The following is a 14,259-nucleotide window of genomic DNA, read 5'->3' on the forward strand; positions in this document are numbered from 1 at the left end:
CAATGAAACAGGAATCACTTTAGGGGATGAGCAGGTGAGGAGAGATGGATTGGTACAGGTGACAATTCTGATGGCCCATAAATAATAAAAATATACAGACACCTATCAATCCAAATGTCAAATCAAGACAAAAATGAAATCTATTTCAGGCACAGATGAGCACAATAATGTTTCCTGTTTGTTTATTATTTATCGGGCCTACCCATCGCTGCCAAAAACACCATCCAGTTCTCCTTGAGAGTGTGACATTGAGCGGTTCCACTAACCTCTCCAGTCCATTATAAAGATGGATGCGATAAACCATGATTTGCTGGGCCATTTCAGGGCAGCTAAAGAGCCAGCCAGATTTCCCTGGGCTGGGAGTCACATGTGGCTCCAGAACAACTAAAGACTGAAGAATCCCTTCACTGATTGACAAGACAGCTCTACCCTTCAGTCACTCATTGACATGACAGCTCTATCCTTCAATCACTCATTGACAAGACAGCTCTACCCTTCAGTCACTCATTGACAAGACAGCTCTACCCTTCAGTCAGTCATTGACAAGACAGCTCTACCCTTCAGTCACTCATTGACAAGACAGCTGTACCATTCGATCACTGATTGACAAGACAGCTCTATGATTCAGTCACTGATTGACAAGACAGATCAACCCTTCAGTTACTCATTGACAAGACAGCTCTACCCTTCAGTCACTCATTGACAAGACAGCTCTACCCTTCAGTCACACATTGACAAGACAGCTCCACCCATCAGTCACTCATTGACAAGACAGCTCTACCCTTCAATCACTCATTGACAAGACAGCTCTACCCTTCAGTCACTCATTGACAAGACAGCTCTATCCTTCAATCACTCATTGACAGGACAGGTCTACCCTTCAGTCACTCATTGACAAGACAGCTCTACCCTTCAGTCACTCATTGACAAGACAGCTCTATCTTTCAGGCACTCATTGACAAGACAGCTCTACCCTTCAGTCACTCATTGACAAAACAGCTCTACCCTTCAGTCACTCATTGACAAGTCAGCTCTACCCATCAGTCATTCATTGACAAGACAGATCTACCCTTCAGTCCATGACAAGACAGCTCTACCCTTCAGTCACTCATTGACAAAACAGCTCTACCCTTCAGTCAGTCATTGACAAGACGGATCTACCCTTCAGTCACTCATTGACAAGACAGCTCTACCCTTCAGTCGCTGATTGTCAAGACAGCTCTACCCTTCAGTCACTCATTGACAAGACAGATCTACCCTTCAGTCACTCATTGATATGACAGCTCTACCCTTCAGTCACATATTGACAAGACAGACCTACACTTCAGTCAATCATTCGCAAGACAGCTCTATTCTTCAGTCACTCATTGACAAGACAGATCTACCCTACAGTCACTGATTGACAGGATAGCTCTACCTTTAAGTTGCTCACTGACAAGACAGCTCTCCCCTTCAGTCACTCATTCACAAGACAGCTCTACCCTTCAGTCACTCATTCAAAAGACAGCTCTACCCTTCAGTCACTCATTGACAAGACAGCTCTGCCCTTCAGTCACTGATTGACAGGACATCTCTCCCCTTAAGTCGCTCATTGACAAGACAGCTCTACCCTTCATTCACTCATTGACAAGAAAGCTCTTCCCTTCAGTCACTCATTGACAAAACAGCTCTACCCTTCAGTCACTCATTGACAAGACAGCTCTCCCCTTCAATCACCCATTGACAAGACAGATCTGCCCGTCAGTCACTCATTGACAAGACAGCTCTACCCTTCAGTCACGCACTGACAAGACAGCTCTACCCTTCAGTCACTCATTCACAAGACAGCTCTGCCCTTCAGTCACTCATTCACAAGACAGCTCTACCCTTCAGTTGCTCATTGACAAGACAGATCTACCCTTCACTCAGTCATTGACAAGACAGCTCTATCCTTCAGTCACTGATTGACAAGACAGCTCTGCCCTTCAATCACTCATTGAAATACAGCCCTACCCTTCAGTCACTCATTGACAAGACTGCCCTGCCCTTCAGTCACTCATTGACAAGACAGCTCAACCATTCATTCACTCATTGAATGAAGGGTAGGGCTGCCATGTCAACGAGTGACTGAAGGGTAGAGCTGTCTTGTTAATGAGTGCCTGAAGGGTAGGGCTGTCTTGTAACTCTTTAACAAGACAGCTCAAACCCTTCAGTCACTCATTGACAATACAGATCTACCCTTCACTCAGTCATTGACAAGACAGCTCTATCCTTCAGTCACTCATTCACAAGACAGCTCTACCCTTCAGTCACTCATTCACAACACAGCTCTACCCTTCAGTCACTCATTCACAAGACAGCTCTACCCCTCAGTCACTCATTCACAAGACAGCTCTACCCTTCAGTAACTCATTCACAAGACAGCTCTACCCTTCAGTAACTCATTCACAAGACAGCTCTACCCTTCAGTCACTCATTCACAAGACAGCTCTACCCTTCAGTCACTCATTCACAAGACAGCTCTACCCTTCAGTCACTCATTCACAAGACAGCTCTACCCTTCAGTCACTCATTCACAAGACAGCTCTGCGCTTCAGTCACTCATTCACAAGACAGCTCTACCCTTAAGTTGCTCATTGATAAGAAATCTCTATCCTTCAGTCACTCACTGACAAGACAGCTCTAACCTTCAGTCACTTATTCACAAGACTGCTCTACCCTTCAGTCACTGATTTACAAGACAGCTCTGCCCTTCAGTCACTGATTGACAGGACATCTCTCCCCATAAGTCGCTCATTGACAAGACAGCTCTACCCTTCATTCACTCATTGACAAGACAGCTCTTCCCTTCAGTCATTCATTGACAAAACAGATCTACCCTTCAGTCACTCATTGACAAGACAGGTCTCCCCTTCAGTCACTCATTGACAAGACAGATCAGCCCGTCAGTCAATCATTGACAAGACAGCTCTATCGTCAGTCACTCATTGACAAGACAGCTCTACCCTTCAGTCACTCATTGACAAGACAGTGCTACCCTTCAGGCAATCTTTGACAAGACAGATCTACCCTTCAGTCACTCATTCACAAGACAGCTCTACCCTTCAGTCACACATTCAGAAGACAGCTCTACCCTTCAGTCACTCATTGACATGACAGCTCTACCCTTCAGTCACTCATTGACATGACAGCTCTACCCTTCATTCACTCATTCACAAGACAGCTCCAACCTTCAGTCACTCATTCACAAGACAGCTCTACCCTTCAGTCACTCATTCACAAGACAGCTCAGCCCTTCAGTCACTCATTCACAAGACAGATCTACCCTCAAGTTGCTCATTGATAAGAAAGCTCTATCCTTCAGTCACTCATTCACAAGACCGCTCTACCCTTCAGTCACTCATTGACAAGACAGATCTACCCTACAGTCACTCAATCACAAGACAGCTCTACCCTTCAGTCACTGATTTAAAGACAGCTCTACCTTTCAGCCACTGATTGACAGGACATCTCTCCCCTTAAGTCTCACATTGAAAAGACAGCTCTACCCTTCAGTCACTCATTGGCAAGAGAGCTCTTCCCTTCAGTCACTCATTGACAAAACAGCTCTACCCTTCAGTCACTCATTGACAAAACAGCTCTACCCTTCAGTCACTCATTGACAAGACAGATCTACCCGTCAGTCACTCATTGACAAGACAGCTCTACCCTTCAGTCACTCATTGACAATACAGCTCTACCCTTCAGTCACTCATTGACAAGACAGTTCTACCTTTCAGTCTCTCATTGACAAGACAGCTCTACCCTTCAGGCACTCATTGACAAGACAGCCCTTTCCTTCAGTCACTCATTGACAAGAGAGCCCTACCCTTCAGTCACTCATTGACAAGACAGATCTACCCTTCAGGCACTCATTGACAAGACAGCTCTACCCTTCAGTCTCTCATTGACAAGACGGATCTACCCTTCAGTCTCTCATTGACAAGACAGCTCTACCCTTCAGTCGCTGATTGTCAAGACAGCTCTACCCTTCAGTCACTCATTGACAAGACAGATCTACCCTTCGGTCACTCATTGATATGACAGCTCTACCCTTCAGTCACTTATTGACAAGACAGACCTACACTTCAGTCAATCATTCGCAAGACAGCTCTACTCTTCAGTCACTCATTGACAAGACAGATCTACCCTACAGTCACTGATTGACAGGACAGCTCTACCTTTAAGTTGCTCACTGACAAGACAGCTCTCCCCTTCAGTCACTCATTCACAAGACAGCTCTACCCTTCAGTCACTCATTCACAAGACAGCTCTACCCTTCAGTCACTCATTGACAAGACAGCTCTGCCCTTCAGTCACTGATTGACAGGACATCTCTCCCCTTAAGTCGCTCATTGACAAGACAGCTCTACCCTTCATTCACTCATTGACAAGACAGCTCTTCCCTTCAGTCACTCATTGACAAAACAGCTCTACCCTTCAGTCACTCATTGACAAGACAGCTCTCCCCTTCAGTCACTCATTGACAAGACAGATCTGCCCGTCAGTCACTCATTGACAAGACAGCTCTACCCTTCAGTCACTCACTGACAAGACAGCTCTACCCTTCAGTCACTCATTCACAAGACAGCTCTGCCCTTCAGTCACTCATTCACAAGACAGCTCTACCCTTCAGTTGCTCATTGACAAGACAGATCTACCCTTCAGTCACTGATTGACAAGACAGCTCTGCCCTTCAATCACTCATTGAAATACAGCCCTACCCTTCAGTCACTCATTGACAAGACTGCCCTGCCCTTCAGTCACTCATTGACAAGACAGCTCGACCCTCCATTCACTCATTGAATGAAGGGTAGGGCTGCCATGTCAACGAGTGACTGAAGGGTAGAGCTGTCTTGTTAATGAGTGCTTGAAGGGTAGGGCTGTCTTGTAACTCTTTAACAAGACAGCTCAACCCTTCAGTCACTCATTGACAATACAGATCTACCCTTCACTCAGTCATTGACAAGACAGCTCTATCCTTCAGTCACTCATTCACAAGACAGCTCTACCCTTCAGTCACTCATTCACAACACAGCTCTACCCTTCAGTCACTCATTCACAACACAGCTCTACCCTTCAGTCACTCATTCACAAGACAGCTCTACCCTTCAGTCACTCATTCACAAGACAGCTCTACCCTTCAGTCACTCATTGACAAGACAGCTCTACCCTTCAGTCACTAATTCACAAGACAGCTCTACCCTTCAGTCACTCATTCACAAGACAGCTCTGCCCTTCAGTCACTCATTCACAAGACAGCTCTACCCTTAAGTTGCTCATTGATAAGAAATCTCTATCCTTCAGTCACTCACTGACAAGACAGCTCTAACCTTCAGTCACTTATTCACAAGACTGCTCTACCCTTCAGTCACTCACTCACAAGACAGCTCTACCCTTCAGTCACTGATTTACAAGACAGCTCTGCCCTTCAATCACTGATTGACAGGACATCTCTCCCCATAAGTCGCTCATTGACAAGACAGCTCTACCCTTCATTCACTCATTGACAAGACAGCTCTTCCCTTCAGTCACTCATTCACAAGACAGCTCTACCGTTCAGTCACTCACTGACAAGACAGCTCTACCCTTCATTCACTCATTCACAAGACAGCTCCAACCTTCAGTCACTCATTCACAAGACAGCTCTACCCTTCAGTCACTCATTCACAAGACAGCTCTGCCCTTCAGTCACTCATTCACAAGACAGCTCTACCCTCAAGTTGCTCATTGATAAGAAAGCTCTATCCTTCAGTCTCTCATTCACAAGACCGCTCTACCCTTCAGTCACTCATTGACAAGACAGATCTACCCTACAGTCACTCAATCACAAGACAGCTCTATCCTTCAGTCACTGATTTAAAGACAGATCTACCCTTCAGCCACTGATTGACAGGACATCTCTCCCCTTAAGTCTCACATTGAAAAGACAGCTCTACCCTTCAGTCACTCATTGGCAAGACAGCTCTTCCCTTCAGTCACTCATTGACAAAACAGCTCTACCCTTCAGTCACTCATTGACAAAACAGCTCTACCCTTCAGTCACTCATTGACAAAACAGCTCTACCCTTCAGTCACTCATTGACAAGACAGATCTACCCGTCAGTCACTCATTGACAAGACAGCTCTACCCTTCAGTCACTCATTCACAAGACAGCTCTACCCTTCAGTCACTCATTCAGAAGACAGCTCTACCCTTCAGTCACTCATTGACATGACAGCTCTACCCTTCAGTCACTCATTCACAAGAAAGCTCTACCGTTCAGTCACTCACTGACAAGACAGCTCTACCCTTCATTCACTCATTCACAAGACAGCTCCAACCTTCAGTCACTCATTCACAAGACAGCTCTACCCTTCAGTCACTCATTCACAAGACAGCTCTGCCCTTCAGTCACTCATTCACAAGACAGCTCTACCCTCAAGTTGCTCATTGATAAGAAAGCACTATCCTTCAGTCACTCATTCACAAGACCGCTCTACCCTTCAGTCACTCATTGACAAGACAGATCTACCCTACAGTCACTCAATCACAAGACATCTCTACCCTTCAGTCACTGATTTAAAGACAGCTCTACCCTTCAGCCACTGATTGACAGGACATCTCTCCCCTTAAGTCTCACATTGAAAAGACAGCTCTACCCTTCAGTCACTCATTGGCAAGACAGCTCTTCCCTTCAGTCACTCATTGACAAAACAGCTCTACCCTTCAGTCACTCATTGACAAAACAGCTCTACCCTTCAGTCACTCATTGACAAAACAGCTCTACCCTTCAGTCACTCATTGACAAGACAGATCTTCCCTTCAGTCACTCATTGACAAAACAGCTCTACCCTTCAGTCACTCATTGACAAAACAGCTCTACCCTTCAGTCACTCATTGACAAGACAGATCTACCCGTCAGTCACTCATTGACAAGACAGCTCTACCCTTCAGTCACTCATTGACAATACAGCTCTACCCTTCAGTCACTCATTGACAAGACAGTTCTACCTTTCAGTCTCTCATTGACAAGACAGCTCTACCCTTCAGGCACTCATTGACAAGACAGCCCTTTCCTTCAGTCACTCATTGACAAGAGAGCCCTACCCTTCAGTCACTCATTGACAAGACAGATCTACCCTTCAGGCACTCATTGACAAGACAGCTCTACCCTTCAGTCTCTCATTGACAAGACGGATCTACCCTTCAGTCTCTCATTGACAAGACAGCTCTACCCTTCAGTCGCTGATTGTCAAGACAGCTCTACCCTTCAGTCACTCATTGACAAGACAGATCTACCCTTCGGTCACTCATTGATATGACAGCTCTACCCTTCAGTCACTTATTGACAAGACAGACCTACACTTCAGTCAATCATTCGCAAGACAGCTCTACTCTTCAGTCACTCATTGACAAGACAGATCTACCCTACAGTCACTGATTGACAGGACAGCTCTACCTTTAAGTTGCTCACTGACAAGACAGCTCTCCCCTTCAGTCACTCATTCACAAGACAGCTCTACCCTTCAGTCACTCATTCACAAGACAGCTCTACCCTTCAGTCACTCATTGACAAGACAGCTCTGCCCTTCAGTCACTGATTGACAGGACATCTCTCCCCTTAAGTCGCTCATTGACAAGACAGCTCTACCCTTCATTCACTCATTGACAAGACAGCTCTTCCCTTCAGTCACTCATTGACAAAACAGCTCTACCCTTCAGTCACTCATTGACAAGACAGCTCTCCCCTTCAGTCACTCATTGACAAGACAGATCTGCCCGTCAGTCACTCATTGACAAGACAGCTCTACCCTTCAGTCACTCACTGACAAGACAGCTCTACCCTTCAGTCACTCATTCACAAGACAGCTCTGCCCTTCAGTCACTCATTCACAAGACAGCTCTACCCTTCAGTTGCTCATTGACAAGACAGATCTACCCTTCACTCAGTCATTGACAAGACAGCCCTATCCTTCAGTCACTGATTGACAAGACAGCTCTGCCCTTCAATCACTCATTGAAATACAGCCCTACCCTTCAGTCACTCATTGACAAGACTGCCCTGCCCTTCAGTCACTCATTGACAAGACAGCTCGACCCTCCATTCACTCATTGAATGAAGGGTAGGGCTGCCATGTCAACGAGTGACTGAAGGGTAGAGCTGTCTTGTTAATGAGTGCTTGAAGGGTAGGGCTGTCTTGTAACTCTTTAACAAGACAGCTCAACCCTTCAGTCACTCATTGACAATACAGATCTACCCTTCACTCAGTCATTGACAAGACAGCTCTATCCTTCAGTCACTCATTCACAAGACAGCTCTACCCTTCAGTCACTCATTCACAACACAGCTCTACCCTTCAGTCACTCATTCACAACACAGCTCTACCCTTCAGTCACTCATTCACAAGACAGCTCTACCCTTCAGTCACTCATTCACAAGACAGCTCTACCCTTCAGTCACTCATTGACAAGACAGCTCTACCCTTCAGTCACTAATTCACAAGACAGCTCTACCCTTCAGTCACTCATTCACAAGACAGCTCTGCCCTTCAGTCACTCATTCACAAGACAGCTCTACCCTTAAGTTGCTCATTGATAAGAAATCTCTATCCTTCAGTCACTCACTGACAAGACAGCTCTAACCTTCAGTCACTTATTCACAAGACTGCTCTACCCTTCAGTCACTCACTCACAAGACAGCTCTACCCTTCAGTCACTGATTTACAAGACAGCTCTGCCCTTCAATCACTGATTGACAGGACATCTCTCCCCATAAGTCGCTCATTGACAAGACAGCTCTACCCTTCATTCACTCATTGACAAGACAGCTCTTCCCTTCAGTCACTCATTGACAAAACAGCTCTACCCTTCAGTCACTCACTCACAAGACAGCTCTACCCTTCAGTCACTGATTTACAAGACAGCTCTGCCCTTCAGTCACTGATTGACAGGACATCTCTCCCCATAAGTCGCTCATTGACAAGACAGCTCTACCCTTCATTCACACATTGACAAAACAGCTCTACCCTTCAGTCACTCATTGACAAAACAGCTCTACCCTTCAGTCACTCATTGACAAGACAGCTCTCCCCTTCAGTCACTCATTGACAAGACAGATCTGCCCGTCAGTCACTCATTGACAAGACAGCTCTACCCGTCAGTCACTCATTGACAAGACAGCTCTACCCGTCAGTCACTCATTGACAAGACAGCTCTACCCTTCAGTCACTCATTGACAAGACAGCTCTACCCTTCAGTCACTCATTGACAAAACAGCTCTACCCTTCAGTCACTCATTGACAAGACAGTTCTACCTTTCAGTCTCTCATTGACAAGACAGCTCTACCCTTCAGGCACTCATTGACAAGACAGCCCTTTCCTTCAGTCACTCATTGACAAGAGAGCCCTACCCTTCAGTCACTCATTGACAAGACAGATCTACCCTTCAGGCACTCATTGACAAGACAGCTCTACCCTTCAGTCTCTCATTGACAAGACGGATCTACCCTTCAGTCTCTCATTGACAAGACAGCTCTACCCTTCAGTCGCTGATTGTCAAGACAGCTCTACCCTTCAGTCACTCATTGACAAGACAGATCTACCCTTCGGTCACTCATTGATATGACAGCTCTACCCTTCAGTCACTTATTGACAAGACAGACCTACACTTCAGTCAATCATTCGCAAGACAGCTCTACTCTTCAGTCACTCATTGACAAGACAGATCTACCCTACAGTCACTGATTGACAGGACAGCTCTACCTTTAAGTTGCTCACTGACAAGACAGCTCTCCCCTTCAGTCACTCATTCACAAGACAGCTCTACCCTTCAGTCACTCATTCACAAGACAGCTCTACCCTTCAGTCACTCATTGACAAGACAGCTCTGCCCTTCAGTCACTGATTGACAGGACATCTCTCCCCTTAAGTCGCTCATTGACAAGACAGCTCTACCCTTCATTCACTCATTGACAAGACAGCTCTTCCCTTCAGTCACTCATTGACAAAACAGCTCTACCCTTCAGTCACTCATTGACAAGACAGCTCTCCCCTTCAGTCACTCATTGACAAGACAGATCTGCCCGTCAGTCACTCATTGACAAGACAGCTCTACCCTTCAGTCACTCACTGACAAGACAGCTCTACCCTTCAGTCACTCATTCACAAGACAGCTCTGCCCTTCAGTCACTCATTCACAAGACAGCTCTACCCTTCAGTTGCTCATTGACAAGACAGATCTACCCTTCACTCAGTCATTGACAAGACAGCCCTATCCTTCAGTCACTGATTGACAAGACAGCTCTGCCCTTCAATCACTCATTGAAATACAGCCCTACCCTTCAGTCACTCATTGACAAGACTGCCCTGCCCTTCAGTCACTCATTGACAAGACAGCTCGACCCTCCATTCACTCATTGAATGAAGGGTAGGGCTGCCATGTCAACGAGTGACTGAAGGGTAGAGCTGTCTTGTTAATGAGTGCTTGAAGGGTAGGGCTGTCTTGTAACTCTTTAACAAGACAGCTCAACCCTTCAGTCACTCATTGACAATACAGATCTACCCTTCACTCAGTCATTGACAAGACAGCTCTATCCTTCAGTCACTCATTCACAAGACAGCTCTACCCTTCAGTCACTCATTCACAACACAGCTCTACCCTTCAGTCACTCATTCACAACACAGCTCTACCCTTCAGTCACTCATTCACAAGACAGCTCTACCCTTCAGTCACTCATTCACAAGACAGCTCTACCCTTCAGTAACTCATTCACAAGACAGCTCTACCCTTCAGTCACTAATTCACAAGACAGCTCTACCCTTCAGTCACTCATTCACAAGACAGCTCTGCCCTTCAGTCACTCATTCACAAGACAGCTCTACCCTTAAGTTGCTCATTGATAAGAAATCTCTATCCTTCAGTCACTCACTGACAAGACAGCTCTAACCTTCAGTCACTTATTCACAAGACTGCTCTACCCTTCAGTCACTCACTCACAAGACAGCTCTACCCTTCAGTCACTGATTTACAAGACAGCTCTGCCCTTCAATCACTGATTGACAGGACATCTCTCCCCATAAGTCGCTCATTGACAAGACAGCTCTACCCTTCATTCACTCATTGACAAGACAGCTCTTCCCTTCAGTCACTCATTGACAAAACAGCTCTACCCTTCAGTCACTCATTGACAAAACAGCTCTACCCTTCATTCACTCACTCACAAGACAGCTCTACCCTTCAGTCACTGATTTACAAGACAGCTCTGCCCTTCAGTCACTGATTGACAGGACATCTCTCCCCATAAGTCGCTCATTGACAAGACAGCTCTACCCTTCATTCACTCATTGACAAGACAGCTCTTCCCTTCAGTCACTCATTGACAAAACAGCTCTACCCTTCAGTCACTCATTGACAAGACAGCTCTCCCCTTCAGTCACTCATTGACAAGACAGATCTGCCCGTCAGTCACTCATTGACAAGACAGCTCTACCCGTCAGTCACTCATTGACAAGACAGCTCTACCCGTCAGTCACTCATTGACAAGACAGCTCTACCCTTCAGTCACTCATTGACAAGACAGCTCTACCCTTCAGTCACTCATTGACAAAACAGCTCTACCCTTCAGTAACTCATTGACAAGACAGCTCGACCCTTCTTTCACTCATTGAAAAGACAGATCTACCCTTCAGTCACTCATTGAAAAGACAGATCTACCCTTCAGTCACTCATTGACAAGACAGCTCTACCCTTCAGTCACTCATTCACAAGACAGATCTACCCTTCAGTCACTCATTCACAAGACAGATCTACCCTTCAGTCACTCATTCACAAGACAGCCCTATCCTTCAGACACTCATTGACAAGACAGCGCTACCCTTCAGGCACTCATTGACAACACAGCTCTACCCTTCAGTCACTCATTCAAAAGACATATCTACCCTTCAGTCACTCATTGACAAGACAGCCCTACCCATCAGTCACTCATTGACAAGACAGCTCTACCCTTCAGTCACTCATTGACAAGACAGATCTACCCTTCAGTCACTCATTGACAAGACAGATCTACCCTTCAGTCACTCATTGACAAGACAGATCTACCCTTCAGACACTCATTGACAAGAAAGCTCTTCCCTTCAGTCACTCATTGACAAAACAGCTCTACCCTTCAGTCACTCATTGACAAGACAGCTCTCCCCTTCAATCACCCATTGACAAGACAGATCTGCCCGTCAGTCACTCATTGACAAGACAGCTCTACCCTTCAGTCACGCACTGACAAGACAGCTCTACCCTTCAGTCACTCATTCACAAGACAGCTCTGCCCTTCAGTCACTCATTCACAAGACAGCTCTACCCTTCAGTTGCTCATTGACAAGACAGATCTACCCTTCACTCAGTCATTGACAAGACAGCTCTATCCTTCAGTCACTGATTGACAAGACAGCTCTGCCCTTCAATCACTCATTGAAATACAGCCCTACCCTTCAGTCACTCATTGACAAGACTGCCCTGCCCTTCAGTCACTCATTGACAAGACAGCTCAACCATTCATTCACTCATTGAATGAAGGGTAGGGCTGCCATGTCAACGAGTGACTGAAGGGTAGAGCTGTCTTGTTAATGAGTGCCTGAAGGGTAGGGCTGTCTTGTAACTCTTTAACAAGACAGCTCAAACCCTTCAGTCACTCATTGACAATACAGATCTACCCTTCACTCAGTCATTGACAAGACAGCTCTATCCTTCAGTCACTCATTCACAAGACAGCTCTACCCTTCAGTCACTCATTCACAACACAGCTCTACCCTTCAGTCACTCATTCACAAGACAGCTCTACCCCTCAGTCACTCATTCACAAGACAGCTCTACCCTTCAGTAACTCATTCACAAGACAGCTCTACCCTTCAGTAACTCATTCACAAGACAGCTCTACCCTTCAGTCACTCATTCACAAGACAGCTCTACCCTTCAGTCACTCATTCACAAGACAGCTCTACCCTTCAGTCACTCATTCACAAGACAGCTCTACCCTTCAGTCACTCATTCACAAGACAGCTCTGCGCTTCAGTCACTCATTCACAAGACAGCTCTACCCTTAAGTTGCTCATTGATAAGAAATCTCTATCCTTCAGTCACTCACTGACAAGACAGCTCTAACCTTCAGTCACTTATTCACAAGACTGCTCTACCCTTCAGTCACTGATTTACAAGACAGCTCTGCCCTTCAGTCACTGATTGACAGGACAGCTCTCCCCATAAGTCGCTCATTGACAAGACAGCTCTACCCTTCATTCACTCATTGACAAGACAGCTCTTCCCTTCAGTCATTCATTGACAAAACAGATCTACCCTTCAGTCACTCATTGACAAGACAGGTCTCCCCTTCAGTCACTCATTGACAAGACAGATCAGCCCGTCAGTCAATCATTGACAAGACAGCTCTATCGTCAGTCACTCATTGACAAGACAGCTCTACCCTTCAGTCACTCATTGACAAGACAGTGCTACCCTTCAGGCAATCTTTGACAAGACAGATCTACCCTTCAGTCACTCATTCACAAGACAGCTCTACCCTTCAGTCACACATTCAGAAGACAGCTCTACCCTTCAGTCACTCATTGACATGACAGCTCTACCCTTCAGTCACTCATTGACATGACAGCTCTACCCTTCAGTCACTCATTCACAAGACAGCTCTACCGTTCAGTCACTCACTGACAAGACAGCTCTACCCTTCATTCACTCATTCACAAGACAGCTCCAACCTTCAGTCACTCATTCACAAGACAGCTCTACCCTTCAGTCACTCATTCACAAGACAGCTCTGCCCTTCAGTCACTCATTCACAAGACAGCTCTACCCTCAAGTTGCTCATTGATAAGAAAGCTCTATCCTTCAGTCTCTCATTCACAAGACCGCTCTACCCTTCAGTCACTCATTGACAAGACAGATCTACCCTACAGTCACTCAATCACAAGACAGCTCTATCCTTCAGTCACTGATTTAAAGACAGATCTACCCTTCAGCCACTGATTGACAGGACATCTCTCCCCTTAAGTCTCACATTGAAAAGACAGCTCTACCCTTCAGTCACTCATTGGCAAGACAGCTCTTCCCTTCAGTCACTCATTGACAAAACAGCTCTACCCTTCAGTCACTCATTGACAAAACAGCTCTACCCTTCAGTCACTCATTGACAAAACAGCTCTACCCTTCAGTCACTCATTGACAAGACAGATCTACCCGTCAGTCACTCATTGAC

This window comes from Carcharodon carcharias, chromosome 24 (genome assembly GCF_017639515.1).
Source record: "Carcharodon carcharias isolate sCarCar2 chromosome 24, sCarCar2.pri, whole genome shotgun sequence".
Lineage (NCBI taxonomy): Eukaryota > Metazoa > Chordata > Chondrichthyes > Lamniformes > Lamnidae > Carcharodon > Carcharodon carcharias.